This window comes from Octodon degus, unplaced genomic scaffold, assembly GCF_000260255.1.
Source record: "Octodon degus isolate 3935 unplaced genomic scaffold, OctDeg1.0 scaffold00036, whole genome shotgun sequence".
NCBI lineage: Eukaryota > Metazoa > Chordata > Mammalia > Rodentia > Octodontidae > Octodon > Octodon degus.
In genome coordinates, this window is record NW_004524612.1 from 9,999,603 (window position 1) to 10,013,614 (window position 14,012).

Consider the following 14,012-nt stretch of genomic DNA (forward strand, 5'->3'; position numbering starts at 1 on the left):
GAAAGATGGCCAGTCTCCTCCTGTGCCCTGGGAATCCGCTCATTCTTAAATGATGAGTGTTGTCTCTGTTTTCTAGAAATATAATAAAGCAAGCATATTGCAACAGAGCTTATAGGTTTGGATTCAATTAACATTTCCTCAGTGCCTGTCTACTCCAGGCCAGGCATTGTTGAGGATGCATATGTCAGAAAAGGGCTGCCCTCCCTCCCCAACTGAGCAGGCGGGCTGGAGAAGGACGGTTTTCTCGTGGCCAAGGGTGGACGGTGGAAATCTCCCAAGATCTGCTTCTTGTACAAGTAGCTCAGATTCTTTAGTATTAGAGAGGGTGTATCCCTAGAGCCTTGCCCCTCAGAGTGCATGGGGTGGAGGGGGCAGGCAGAGGAAAAGACAGGATGACCCGACAGGCTTAAACCAGAACAGGCAAGTTGAAATCAGCCTCCACTTCTGTTAACAGCTGCATCTCATTCCTTCAGGTGTAAGTTGTGACGTCACTTTAGACCCAGGAGAAGCAATTCACACTCTGAGGGAAGCCTGGGAGTCTTCCGAGTTTCACGCGAGGCCCCTGACGCAAGTGTAAAAGAGGACTTTTGTGTTATCCTATCTGTCATTTAAAATAGCCCTTCTAAAGACCTTACGTGACATTACTCTGTTGAGACACATGGGGGCGCTCGAACCAACCAACAATGTGAAGCTGTTTCCTTAGAGGGGGAGGAAAAAAAAGGTCAGAATCCTGGCTCTGTTTGATTGGCCATTATTTCATGCCATCAGAGTGCTTCTTAGGGGATAACATATGTTTGTGGCCTAGGGCTGTCACCTGTTTTTTAGCCAGTGAGCTACCATACTAGTATACATAATATTGTTATATACTTGTGAATTTTGCAACGTATGCTCTTCTAGTATTGTCTTATAGGGAAACAGGTCGAAGGCAGGCTTTTAAAAGTCTTCTTCTTTAGCTCTGATAATATGTGTACCTGAACTACAAGAGGCAGCCGAAGGACTACATCAGATAACAATATATAGACAGATACATGCATGGTTATATTTTTCTTTTTGTTTGTGGCATACTGAGTACCACGAATACATCAGATAACAGCTCGGTGATACTGAGGATTGAACCTAGAACTTGCACACTAGATCACGCACACCCCTCTACATTTTAAGGCAGGGTCCTCCTAAGTCCTAAGTTGCTCAGACTGGGATCTCACAATCTTCCTGCTTCAGCCTCCCACAGTGCTGGGATTATAGGCATGACCACAGTGTCGGGCTATATTTGTAGTACTTTGAGCTCCTTGGTTTAAAAAAGGAGTTCCTTGCTTCTCATTACTGAAGGCGAAGATACTTCTTTCACACATTTTTGTGCGTTGCGTTCTTTTAGTGGTCTCTAGGGAGAAGTCAAGACTGAATAGTGCTATTCCTGTCACGTTTTGTGACTTGGAATTCTTGCATAAGCATGTTGGAGGCAGCGTACGGGCAGGCGTGTGCATGGGCTTTCTCCTGCCGCGTTGGCTTGCTCCCATGCGCCTTTGTGCGAGGGAGTTTGCATTCCACAAGATGCAGAGACTGGTGTAGAGCGCCGAGGCATGGCGGGCTGTCATAGCGGGCGTGCGGGGGAAGTGCTCTAACCCAGTGGATCCCTGTTCAGACAGGGGAAGAACAGCGTGTCCCTGCTTCTAGTCATGCCAGCTAATCTGAGTTCTTTGTGCCTGGGATGGCGCTGGGAGTGCGAGAGCTCAGCCCAGAAGCTGCATAAGGCAAGTCAGTGTCGCACAGTACGTACCTGTGAGCTGCAAAGGGAAGGCTGCGTGCTGGGGCCAGTGGGTTGGTGCAGAAGAAACTTCAAAACCATGTCCCTAACACTGTGACATATTTAGCCTAATGTGCTGTCCAAAGGCAAAGCCTATTCTTACTAGCTTATTGGCTGAGAAAGGACATGTGGGGGCAACAGCCTTCACAGGAAGTTAACTGACAAGTTCTCAAAATTCTGTTGCATAGGTCCTGCTTTGCCTTGGTCTTAACCATCCAGCAGAAAAGTATAAAAATGAAGTATAAGAAGTAAAGCCATGTTGTGTTGTTGAGCTGTAGGGGATTCAGGTCAACAATTTCTGACACTGCCAGTGAAGCGCAAGACCCAATACTATTATGGACTACTGGACTCTTTTAGAATATTTTGCTGAGTTAACACACTTATAATATTCAAATGAACTAAACAAAAAAGAGGATACAGATGAATGTCCGTTTTGTATCTGTGTATTCAAAGTGGTTAGGATAGATATGTAGTTACATTCTCTTAATGAATAGAGGGATTTGTTGTAATAGTGTTTGTAAATAGGATATCTTGTCTGCATCTTGTACAGCAAATAACCACTAGGAAGACAGTAGGCAATGTGTTAATTATTGAAACTGTCCTACCAATTTGGTTTGAAACTGTCTCATTGCTATTTGTTTCTCAATAAAATTATGGAAAAAAAAAACCCAAACCAGACAAAGGGCCGGCCAGATAGCTCAGCTGACTAAAGCACCTGCTTAGGCAGAGCGCAGCAGCTGGGGTTCGATCCCCAGTGTGCCACACTAGCCCTGTCTCCAGGGCGCGACTGGGTACAACTTGTTGAGACTGGGCATGACTGAGTGTGGTGGTGCTCACCTGCAATCCCAGCACTTGGGAGACTGAAAACAGGAGAAGCACTATGATTCCAATCTACATAGTGAGACCCTGTAGACCCTGTACCAAATGCATTAAAAAAAAAAAAACAGATGAGGTGATTATAGATTTCTTTACTTTGATGTTGGAAAATCTTGCCAAGAAATTTACTGGGGCAATTCAGATGCATTTTATAATCAAGTTGCATTTAATATGCTTTAAACCAAAGTACAATTAAGATCAACCAGTTCCAGGCTCTGGATGGGTAGCAGGGGGCTATCGACATAGCCCAATTTCCATAGCAGAGTAATAAACTGCAGACCACAGAGTCAGCAGTGATGCTTGTGTGAGTTTTCATAGTGGAGGCAAACATGGCCACCAAGTATCGTTTGGTTTGCTTTCATGGAACACAGCTTTTGTCAGCTGTTTGGAAATGAACTCTCTCAGACTTTTTCAAAATTAATTGTAAGGAAGTTTGGTAGAATAAATGGAAATCCAAGTAGGGAGGAAACATACTCTGGCTTCCAGGCAAGCATTTTCTTGACCATGTTGTTGTACACCTTTGGGCAACAGGTGTATAAGGGGGATGGAGAAAGAAGGAGGAAAAGGTACATTTTCAGAGGAAGCAGCACAAACCTCAGGTGCAGAAATGTCACTGGGAAGTTGCTGCTGCTTCAGCAGAGGAAATTAGCTCACACAAGCTGGAGCAGACGAATATTTTCTCTTCATGCAGCAAATTTCATTTGTATTTTCTTAGCTCCTTCTTATCTTTGTATGTATGATAATTTCTTCACTTCCTTGTGGTTGTCTTTACTGCTTCTCATGTTACAGTGACAATAAAGGGGAAGTTTCTCTCTCTCTCTCTCTCTCTCTCTCTCTCTCTCTCTCTCTGTGTTTACTCTCTTATTTCATTTTCTGTTTAAATCACTCACAACAGACTCTGGGACACAGGAGACAATGAGAAGTGAGTCACACTGTTAAAGTCAAACATTAGAAGTGAGAAGAGAGAATTTCTTGCTGTGATATTTAACAGACCTTGAAAACTAAGATTAATTGGAAAGAAAAGCCAATGTCTTAGGCCTTACAGATCCAGTTTCTCATTTTTTTTCTTTTTGTCCAAAGAAGTAAGGAAATGAACTTCAGGCTTGGACTCAACCCTTGAGCTTAGCTGTCTTTCGAGACCACGGAGCAAGGCACGTGGACGTGGAGGCCGGCCCTTGATGCCCCTGGCTGCGGCTCCTTTTCCCCTGTAACCTAGCTGTAAGTGTGAGCTGGGCTGAAGCCACAGCAGTGAGAGGCACCTCGGGTCCACAGGGGGATGCAAACCTGCGCAGGGTTGCCAGGCACCTGCTTTGCAATGAGTGTAATCTCTTCTGAAGGCCCCTAGAAGCACCGAGTTTCCTCTCTTCCGTCTCCCCACCCACTTCGGACTTTTGTCTTCTGCCATCCATTTGGAGAGAGCCCCTGAAGCTCCAATTCCTTTCAAAAGCAGTGAACGGGCAGCCATCGGCTGTAAAATAGCTGCCCTGAATGGCTTTGCACAAGGAGAGGAGAGTCACTGGGAAAGGGCAGTGCACTGTGCAGGAGGCGGCGGCTATTGGCAGAACAAGATTTGCTCTCTGGCCAGGAGTCCAAAATGTAGAGTTGGTGGGCACCCAGGGCTTGTGGATGCGGCCGGAGCATCCTCGCCTACCTTACTAGCAGGTCCCCCAGCTGAATTCAGGTCTTGCTCTCAGGATGGGTGGCGGTTTGTAAGTTTGGCTTTTACTGGAACTTCTGAAAGCACCAAAGAGGAGGGATGGAAGGAAGGAGGGAAGGAGGGGAGAGGGAGGGTGGGAAGGAGAGAGGGGAGGTGGAGGAAGAAGGGGAGGAAGATGGAGATGGAGGGGGAGGGAGAGAGGGAGAAAGAGAGGAGTATACATACACAATTTAAAGATGTGGTCCTTTTGAAAGCAACGGATGACATTTCTAAATTCTAGGTTCTCATTTGGTTGGAGTTCCTGAATAACAGCATATCAAATGTGTTAAATTTTTTCCATGTCCCATAAGTATATTTTGAAGTAATTACATGTAATGTGAACAGTACTTGATGAGTTAGCCTGATGTCACATTTCATAGATGCTTATTTAAATATCTGTGGCAAATTTTTGCAATTCTATGTTTGTGTTTATTCCACCCCTCCCCCCCCGCCCCCCGGAATCAGCAAAGTTTCTCTCATGTTCTCAATCACAGTTAAGCCTTTGGAAATCTCATAAATGCTAGACACACCTGCATAATAATAAAAAATGCAAAGAGAATATTTCATTACTTTTATATATTAAGTATATTATATGTGAATACAACAGCTTTGGGTTTTGACGTCAAGAAAAACTTTTTAGACAGGACCCAAGGGTCTCAGTCTCTCAGAGTAACAGAAGTGTGCCGAAAAGTAAAATCTCCATGCTCAAGTTCACTTTGGCATGGGGGCACATCAGGAATATTTTCCTGTGAAAGCCACCTACAAATGTGGAAATAAAGCTTTTAAATTATTGCATCCATCTCCTGAAAGCATTTGGCTCAGAAACTTCTTTTTTAAATGAATAATTTTCTTTTTCATGTCTTGAAGAATTCATGCTCCTTGGAACTAACCTGGGGAAACTTTGGTTAGATCCCGCTGCTCCCATCCCCAAATTTTCCTGCTTTGGATGAGGTTTAAACATGTAGCCTCAAGCGCCCTTCTAAACTGTTACACTAGGCCTCTTTTACTCGAGTGCCTTCGGGGCTTGGAATCCTGGCTGCAGCGCAGCTGCCTCACTGCAGCTCCGTAATCTCCATAGCAACAGTCATGTACAGGCAGTTTGGTGCGTGTTGTACCTCAAGGAGCTCAGCGCGAAGAAGCCAGGCAATACCCCAAGTGACTGTCTAACGTTGGGTCTATCTGAGTCCAGAAGCCACGAAGCTTTTGTGGAAGAATGTCTGTGGTGAACATGGTTAAACGCTGCATGCGAAGCTTCCACAGGGACATGCCATGTTTAAGACTCAAATCAGGGTTACCAGCGTTTGCATCCCCTGGAAGGCGTGCATAGCTCATTGTGCTGGGAACATTAAAATACTTCCGTTTATTTTGAAAGGTACAGTAAGTTATTATTAACAGTGGTCACCCTGCTGTGCTATAGAACACTGTCACTTATGCCTCCTCTCTAATTGTATTTGCCACCATCATCTGTATCTTCCATGCTTTCTCCCCACACTTCCTGCCTCTGATTACCGCTGCTCCACTCTCCACTTCTAGAGCATGTTTTTTTTTTTTTTTTTTTTTTTAGTTTCTGCATATAAGGAAGAAGTGCAAGATGTGTTTTTCTGTGTCCGGCTTCTTTTACTTAACATACTACCTTCCAGTTCCATATGTGTTGCTGCATGTGTTGGGCCGTTGCACATTTTTAGGGCTGAATAGCATTCCCTGTATGTATGTCGCATCTTATTTTTCCACTCATCCATTGATGGGTATTTAGGTTGATTCTTGGCTATTTTATTTTTTATGTATTTAGTACAGGGTCTCACTACGTAGATTGAACTTGTAGTAATCTTCCTGTTTTCAGCCTGCCAAGCATTGGGATTACAGGCACGCACCACTATGGCCATCTCAGTCGTGGTCTCAGCAGGCCCCGGGGGTGGGGCTGGCACAGAGACTGGACCTCGGTCCCTGTGCTTGTCTAAGCAGGTGCTTTAGTCCAGTGAGCTATCTGGCTGGCCTTGGTTATTTTGATTATGGCTGCAACAAATGCAGGAACACACATCTTTTTGATGTCCTGAATTCTTTTTCTTTGGATGTATTCTTCAGTATTAAGATTGCTGAGTCATGTAGAATTCTAATTTTAGTTGATGAAGGAATCTTAATATTGTTTTCCATAATGGTGAGACCCAAGATTTTAAATCATGGTATTCTATAGAAGAAACTTGAAGTTCTGAATATTTAGGAATTCATATTTAGGACTGTGCCACACCCATTTATATCTCTCCTGCAGCCTAGAAAGTTTCCTTTGACCTACAGTAATGCAGGCTTATCTTGCCAGACCATACCCCTATCTTCCTTCAGGCCAGGACGCTGCTTCCTTTGGAATTCACTGCTGGTGTGAGCCCTACACTAACCATGTCACCTGTGCCAAGCTTGCTGGTGGCCTCCCTCAGTATAGCAACTGAAAGCAAGCATTGGGGGTGCCCTTCTCTGCTCCTACCTTGGCCCCTGGCAGTTGCTTTGCTTTGTGAATGGCCTTATGGCTATGGTTACTTTTTTGATTTTAGGAGAGGATGAAGCTGCATAATGACACTGTTGATGAGTTTGGGAGATAGCAGCAATGTGTCAGTCTTCTCTCCATGTAAAGATACAAAATTGAGAGTTGCAGCTGTTGCTGCTGCTCATTTGAGGGGTCATAAGTCCTTGCTCCTCAGAACTGCTGTGGAAGTTCTAAAATTCATATGGATAGAATGAAATTCAATGGACGCACACCTGGTAAAAGTTACAGATTCTAATTTTTAAAACATTATTTTTAAATGAAAGTACATCTGAATGTCATTCCAATTGATCCTCCATTATTAGGTTTCTTTGATAGATCTATATGGGATTTATGATTATAATCTTCCATGAATTAGAGTGCTAACAGGATTTCAGAGAGGTGTATGGGTCTAAGAGATATTAAGCAGATATAACCAAGAAGATCGGGTGATTAATGTTTGGAGTAAGGAGACAGTGAAGAGGAAAAGAGGAAATAGATTTCAAAATAACTTTGGGGTCTTGAATTAGTTCATAGGATGGGGTGTGACATTTATTGAGATAGTCAATGCTGGTGGGAGAGAGATTATGTGACTCAAGATAGGAAGCTCAGTTTTGGATAAATAAAGATACTATGTTACATTGGTTCCTAAATTAAGATATTAATTGGGGAATTTGAATATGCTGCTACAGTATGGACCTTGAGCTCAGAAGTGAACCTGAGCTGCTGTTACCCATTTGGTTGCCTTGCATGTTTATAAACCATCAACGCAGATGTGATTACTTAAGGAGGAAGTGGTGCGTGAACATCAAAGGCCAGAAAAGAAAAGCATTGGTGGAAATCACATGTACGTGAAGAGGATGAGTAGGAAGGGAGGTTGCAAAGAAGGTTTAAGAGGGTACAATCAGCAAAGGGCAGGGAGGTGTGCTTGCAGAAGAAAGAAGTAGACAACAATTACATGCTGTGACGAGAACAAGTTTATAAGATAGGATGTGTAGACAGAGCTGGCAGAGAAGCTTGCTCAAGCAACTACAGCATCTGATAAGTCTTCTAATGTGGGTTTTAAAGCCTTGGAAGCCTTCAGGTCCACATTCTTCCAGTAGTTCTGCCTTCCGTACTTGGGCAAATGCCATGCTAGCTGGAAGGCTGGAGTTGTGTCTTGTTTAACTGTGTTTTCCTTTTTGACTTTTTAAAGTTTAATTCCAGGGTTAAGGGTTGTAAATGGCCTCTAGGGAGTAGCTAGTATTTAGAACCCTTAGGAAAATACTGCTTCTCAGAGGAGTCTTCCAGGTATAGCTGGCCTTTGGGTTTTGAGTCTGTAGCAAGATCCTGTCTCTTCAATTATTGGAGGTGAGAAGTTGCTGCCCGCTTGGCCAGCTCCTGGTTCTTTGGCACTGACCTACAGTGCTTTTTATGACCTTTAGGCTGTCTCAGTCTTGGCATACCAGGAAGAGCAGCTGTTAGAACAACTATGTCACATTAGCTAAAGTGGTACAATCAGCAATAACAATAGCATCAAACACAACCTGGAAAATGACAAACTGAGATAGCTATTAATTTTCCACATTTAACTGTCTGAACTATCTGTGGCTATGTAACAAAATCTAAAATGAACCAGAAGATTGTATGCAGTGAAGAAGGAAGCTCTCAATATGGCAATTTTGCCCTTGTGGAGAAAATTTAAAAGTGACTGGGTGATAGAGAAATATAAGATGAGAGAAGGGTTAGGTGCCAGACCGGAGGATAAAGCAAGCTCACATACTTTGGGAAACTGGTGAAGAAGACAAGAAGGAAAGAGAGAAGGAAGAAATAGAAACAAGAACAGAACCAACCAACAACAATAACAAACTAGAAACTATGGTCACACTCATACAAAAACAAGAGCAATTGATAAAAAACAAACAAAACAAAGCAAGAAAAAAAATAAAGAAAAATTTCCACTTCAGGGGATGTCTTTGCTGTCCTTGGGAGATAATGTGGGCAGAGTCTAGATCTGAGTTGGTTAATCCCAGCAAACTTTACTTCAGGGGAGTGGATAATCCCAGTGAATTTATACCTTTAGTTCCACTGAAGTTCAGGCTGGTTTCTGGCTGTGAGGCTGGAACCAGATTTGCTCGGCCTGCAGCAGTCCCCAGTGCCTCCTGCTGGCTTGCACTTAGCTCCCTGCTGATCTGAACTATCAATATCTTGCCACTTTGAACTTGGCAGCCTGATCCTGTCACTGGGAGCCACCAGGTGGAGCTGGCCCACAGCTGTTCCGAGTTCTGAGTTCAGTTGGCCCCTCTCCAAGATGGCTACTGGCCAGTCGCCTTTTCCTGGGGGACGCCTGAACCCAAGTAACCCACCAGCCTCTGCAGTCCACCGCCTCCACTGCTTCGCTTCACTGCAGCGTTTCTGCATGGAGGCCTTTGGGACCAACGGTGCCTCGTGTAATCACCATGTGTCTGCAGGACTGAGCTGCTCATGCCACACAGTGAGTCTGCATTCATGGAGAAAGCACAGTGGTCACCTCCTTCTTCTTTGTTGAAGTCTCTCTTGGCACTCTCCTTGTGAACTTTGATTCTTATTTCAGTTCCTTCCTGGGTCCAGGGGATGCACTTCCCTCTTTCTTAGCCTCCTCACATTGGTATATCCCAGTGTCTAGACACTAAATTTTGTTTGGAAAGGGTCTTTCTCTGATGCCCACCACTTTGCCATCTTCCCAGAAGTCATCCTTACCATTCTGTGTGTTGATTTTATCTTAGATTATCCCCATTATAGAGATAATAGTTCTGGTTGCTTCTGGTTACACACCAATACTTCCTCTGTCTAGAAGAGAGAATCTGTCTCATCTGCTTGTTCACTCGAAAGAGAAAACACATTTGTCTCTTGTATACTTCTCCTGGCTCATTGAATTCAATTGCACCACATGCTTATTTCTGAGTCACATTCTGGCCAGAAAAAAAGATTTCAGTAATGAATTAAATGTGATTTTCAGAACCTGCTATTGCAAAGGGGTTAGGTATAAGTAGACCAGTAAGGGTCTTCCCAGCTGGTAGAGATGGAATTTCTTTTCTTGATCCTCAGAACTGGAATTATTTCTGGCAATAGTGCAGGAGAAAACATAGGTAAGTTGAGCAACCACCAATATTCATTACATTAACATAAGTAAGAGATGAAATTATTTATTGGTATCTTAAGAACTTAATACATGCTTATTGAGTTATACTTGATATATTGAATATATTTTATTTTAATGTATTTGGTTGTTACAAGGTCTCACTACGCAGCTTGGACTCATAGTGATCCTCCTGTTTTCAGCCTCCCCAGCATTGAGATTAGAGGTGTGTGCCACTAAGCTTGGACTCTGGCTGGTGGCATGGCATAAGGTGCTTGGGGATCAAACTGCGGTCCCTGTGCTTGCCTAAGTTTGCCTAGGCAGGTGCTTTAGTCTGCTGAGCTATTTTGCAGGCCCTTGAATGTATCTTAAAAGGTACCATGACATTGTAGCCATAGTCAGGGTGATGAACCTAGTCATAATCATGAAAGGTTTCTGGTGACCTCTTGTCCTTTCCTCCTTTTTCTTTTTATCATACAACTCCCTCCATGTTTTGTTCTCAGGTTACCAACATCTCTTTGTCACTATAGATTTACTTGTATTTTAAAAAGGATTTTCTACAAATGCAATAGTGCAGTGCTTACCATTCTGGGTCTGACCTCTTTCATTCAGCATTACCCTTTGGAACTCATCCATGCCTTCCTTTAGTTTTGAATGAATATGCTCCTTGTCTACCCACGTGCTTGAGCAGTTCGGGGCTATTGTAACTACGGGTGTGAGCAATATTTGCATGCAGCTATGTTCTCTAGGGTCCCTGTCTTGAGTGGGATGGCGAGGTTACAGCGTAAGCAACTGAAAGTTTTTTCAAAGTACCCATTATAAATTCTCCCTGGCAGTAGATGTGAGTGGCACATTTTCAACAATACTAAAAATTGTCATTTCTTTTAAAAATTAGCCATTCTATTGAGTTTACAGAGATCTTTCACTTTGACCTTACTTTGTGTTTCTTTAATAACTGACAACCTTGAGCTTCTCTTCATGTGTTTTTTGGTATTCACAAACTACTTTCAGTAAAATATCTGTTTAAATATTTTACCTAATCAAAAATCGCTTTTCCATTTTTTCTAATTTATTTATTTATGTATTTATTTGGATTACAAGTGTGCATCTCCATGCTTGGTGTGTCCAGGGTGCTGTGGCCTGTACCGTATGTGGTATCAGCGATCAAACTCCGGTCCTTGTGTTTGCCAGGCAGGTGCTTAGACCACTGAGCTATCTCCCCTGTCCTATTTTTCCTTATTTTTGAGTTGTAAAAGTTCTTTAGTTGCAGCAAATTATAGGTAGACATCCTTTGTTAGAAATGTAACGTGCATGTACAGTCTGCCCCCAAAACATACACGCACCTCGGCAGCTTGCATACTAATGGATGTCTGGTGGCTCCTGGCCACCACTTTGTGCACCGCTTGTGATTGCAGAGACCAAAGGTGACTTGTATGAGTCTCCTGATGTCTCAGTAAACTTAGTATTAAAATATTTATACAAGTTTTCTTTTCCAGATGTATGCATTTTGGGGGCAGACTCTGTATTTTAAATTTTTCCCTTCAGTCTTGGCTTCCTTTCTAATTTTCCTAGTGCTGCTGTTCAAAGAGCAAAGCTTTTGTTTTGACAAAGTCAAATTTATAAATTTTTAGTTTGTACTTTTGTGCTTTACTGAAGAAGTCTTTGCCAAGTTTAAGGTCCTTAAGATTTTTTTCTCCTGTTTCAGGGATTTGGCTTTGCTTTTATAATGGGCTTCTCTGTGACCCTTCCATCCCCATGCGCATCCTGCTTTGATCCTATCTGCCACCCTTACTGTCCTCCACTGTCCTCTTTTCTCTCCTCTCTTCCACTTCCTTTTTCAAACTTTTTTGTTTGTTCCCACCTATGAGAGACAACACAGGATGTTTCCTTCACATGTCTGGCTAATTTTGCTTAATATCCATTTTCTTGAAAATGGCTTGAGTTCATTCTTTTTATGGCTGAATGAAATTCCCGGGCTGTATATTTTTAAAACCCCTTCATGTGTGGATGGGCACTTTGGCAATACAGATACGCAGGGGTCTCTTCCCTATATTCACTTCATGTTCTTTCAGTGCCTGCTCAGGAATGCTGTAGCTGGGTTAAAGGATAGATACACTTTTATCCTTGTGATGAGCCTAGTAAAAGTGTACTTGTAACACATTTTCTTGGGTTCTTAAGATTTTGTAAAGTATCCGTATTTCACCTTCATATTTGAAGAAATGTCACGGATTATAAAAATTTTTTCAAAGTCTGAACATGTCGTTCCATTAAATTCCAGCCTCCATCATTGGTGATGAGAAGGTCGTAATCATTCTAGTCTATGTTCCCTTATATGTTATCAGGTTCCATTCCACCCCTTGGTGATTTTAATACTTTATTTTGGTGCAATTTTAGGATGAACGTCCTGAGAGTGGTTCATTTTATTTTTACCCTGTTTGGAGTTTATTGAGCGTCTTTAATCCGTTAGCCAGAATTTTGTTTTGAAAATCAAACTGGGAAATTTTAGTCATTTATTGAACTATTTTTTCTGTCCATCTTACTTTATTTTTCATTTTCCTAAAATTCTTATATGTGTTAGTCCATTTGATATTTTTCCATGCTTTTTTGAGAATTCATTTTTCCTCAGTCTTTTTTTAACCTTGTTGAATATAGAGTAGATACTTTTAAATTAATTTTATTGAGAAACAAATAGTGATGAGACAGTTTTCAAAACAGATTAGTAGGGCAGTTACAATAATTAACACATTGCATATTGTTGTCTTCATAGTAGTTATTCATAGTACAAGATGTAGACATGATATCCTGTCCAAACACTGTTAGTAAAAATCTTTCTTCTCATTGAATTAAGAGAAAGTAGCTGTATTTCTATCCTAACCATTTTGCATATACAGATACAAAATGGTTCTTAATTTATATCTCCCTTTATTGTTTAGTTTTCAGAGATGGGTATTCCATTGCCATTCAAATATTGTAGGTGCATGAATTCAGCAAAATAATCCAGTAGTCCATAATAGTAGTGGGTTATCTGTAGGACTGGCAGAGTCAGAAGTTGTTGACTTGGGCCTTTTACAGCTCACCATATTAATATGGAGTTACTTTTTATACTTCTTTTTTATACTTTTCTGCTGGATGGTTAAGACCAAGATAAAGCAAGACCTATATAACAAGAAATGTAACTTTTATATCTGACAAGGTCAGTTAAATCCCCTCAGGATTTAGCCTGAAACCCTGTACCACAGTTTACAGATCTGTTGTCAGTGTTAGCCATGTGGATGAGTCACAGCCATTGCTTGACCAATTTGCTCTCTGTGAAAGCCTGAGAGAATGTTTTCTCTCCATGTGACTCTCCTTAGGCATACTCTATGTTGTCGATCACTTTCCTCTGTGGACCCATAATCTCCTTGATCAGAAAATCTTGGACACCACTGAGTTACAGGATGTTACAGTACAGGTTTTCCTATGTCCTGACTCCTCACTGACCTTGAATGGGTAGAGCTAAAATGTTGGCTCTCCTTGCAGCCCTTCTTTTTCTCTAATGTTTGGTCTGCAAACTTAAGTTGTTAACCATTCAGAAGAGAAGCTTAATAATATTAAAAAATATGGAATGCTTCACAAATTTGCATGCCATCCTTGCGCAGGGGCCATGGTAATCTTCTCTGTATCTTTCCAATTTTAGTATATGTGCTGCCGAAGTGAGTACTAGAGTAAATAAGTTTTATCTCTGTCTTTTGACTGATTGGGCTAGACACATAGGACTCACTCACAGGAGTGGTGGATATGAGTCGTCAGTTAAAGCCAAGGACTACTCAGGGGATGTTGGGGTGGTCAAACACAGCGCCTCCATGTGGCCTTTCCATGTAACTTCAACTCTGACACCATGGCACCTAGAAGAGTCTAAGGCTCCTTTTGACCTTGGCAAAGATGTTCCATAATGTCATTTTCACTGTGTAATATTGATCTAAAATTCTAAAATGGAGATTTAAGAGACTGGCACAGACACCTGGATAAAGAACGTATGGGATGGGAG

At 42.1% G+C, this 14,012-nt stretch overlaps 1 non-coding gene across 1 annotated transcript; it reads right to left on the reverse strand.

Moving 5' to 3' along the window:
• Positions 1-13,578: 13,578 nt before the first annotated feature.
• Positions 13,579-13,685, reverse strand: LOC111816642. The gene has a single exon (XR_002820997.1). It is a non-coding gene; the product is annotated as a U6 spliceosomal RNA (small nuclear RNA).
• Positions 13,686-14,012: the final 327 nt, after the last annotated feature.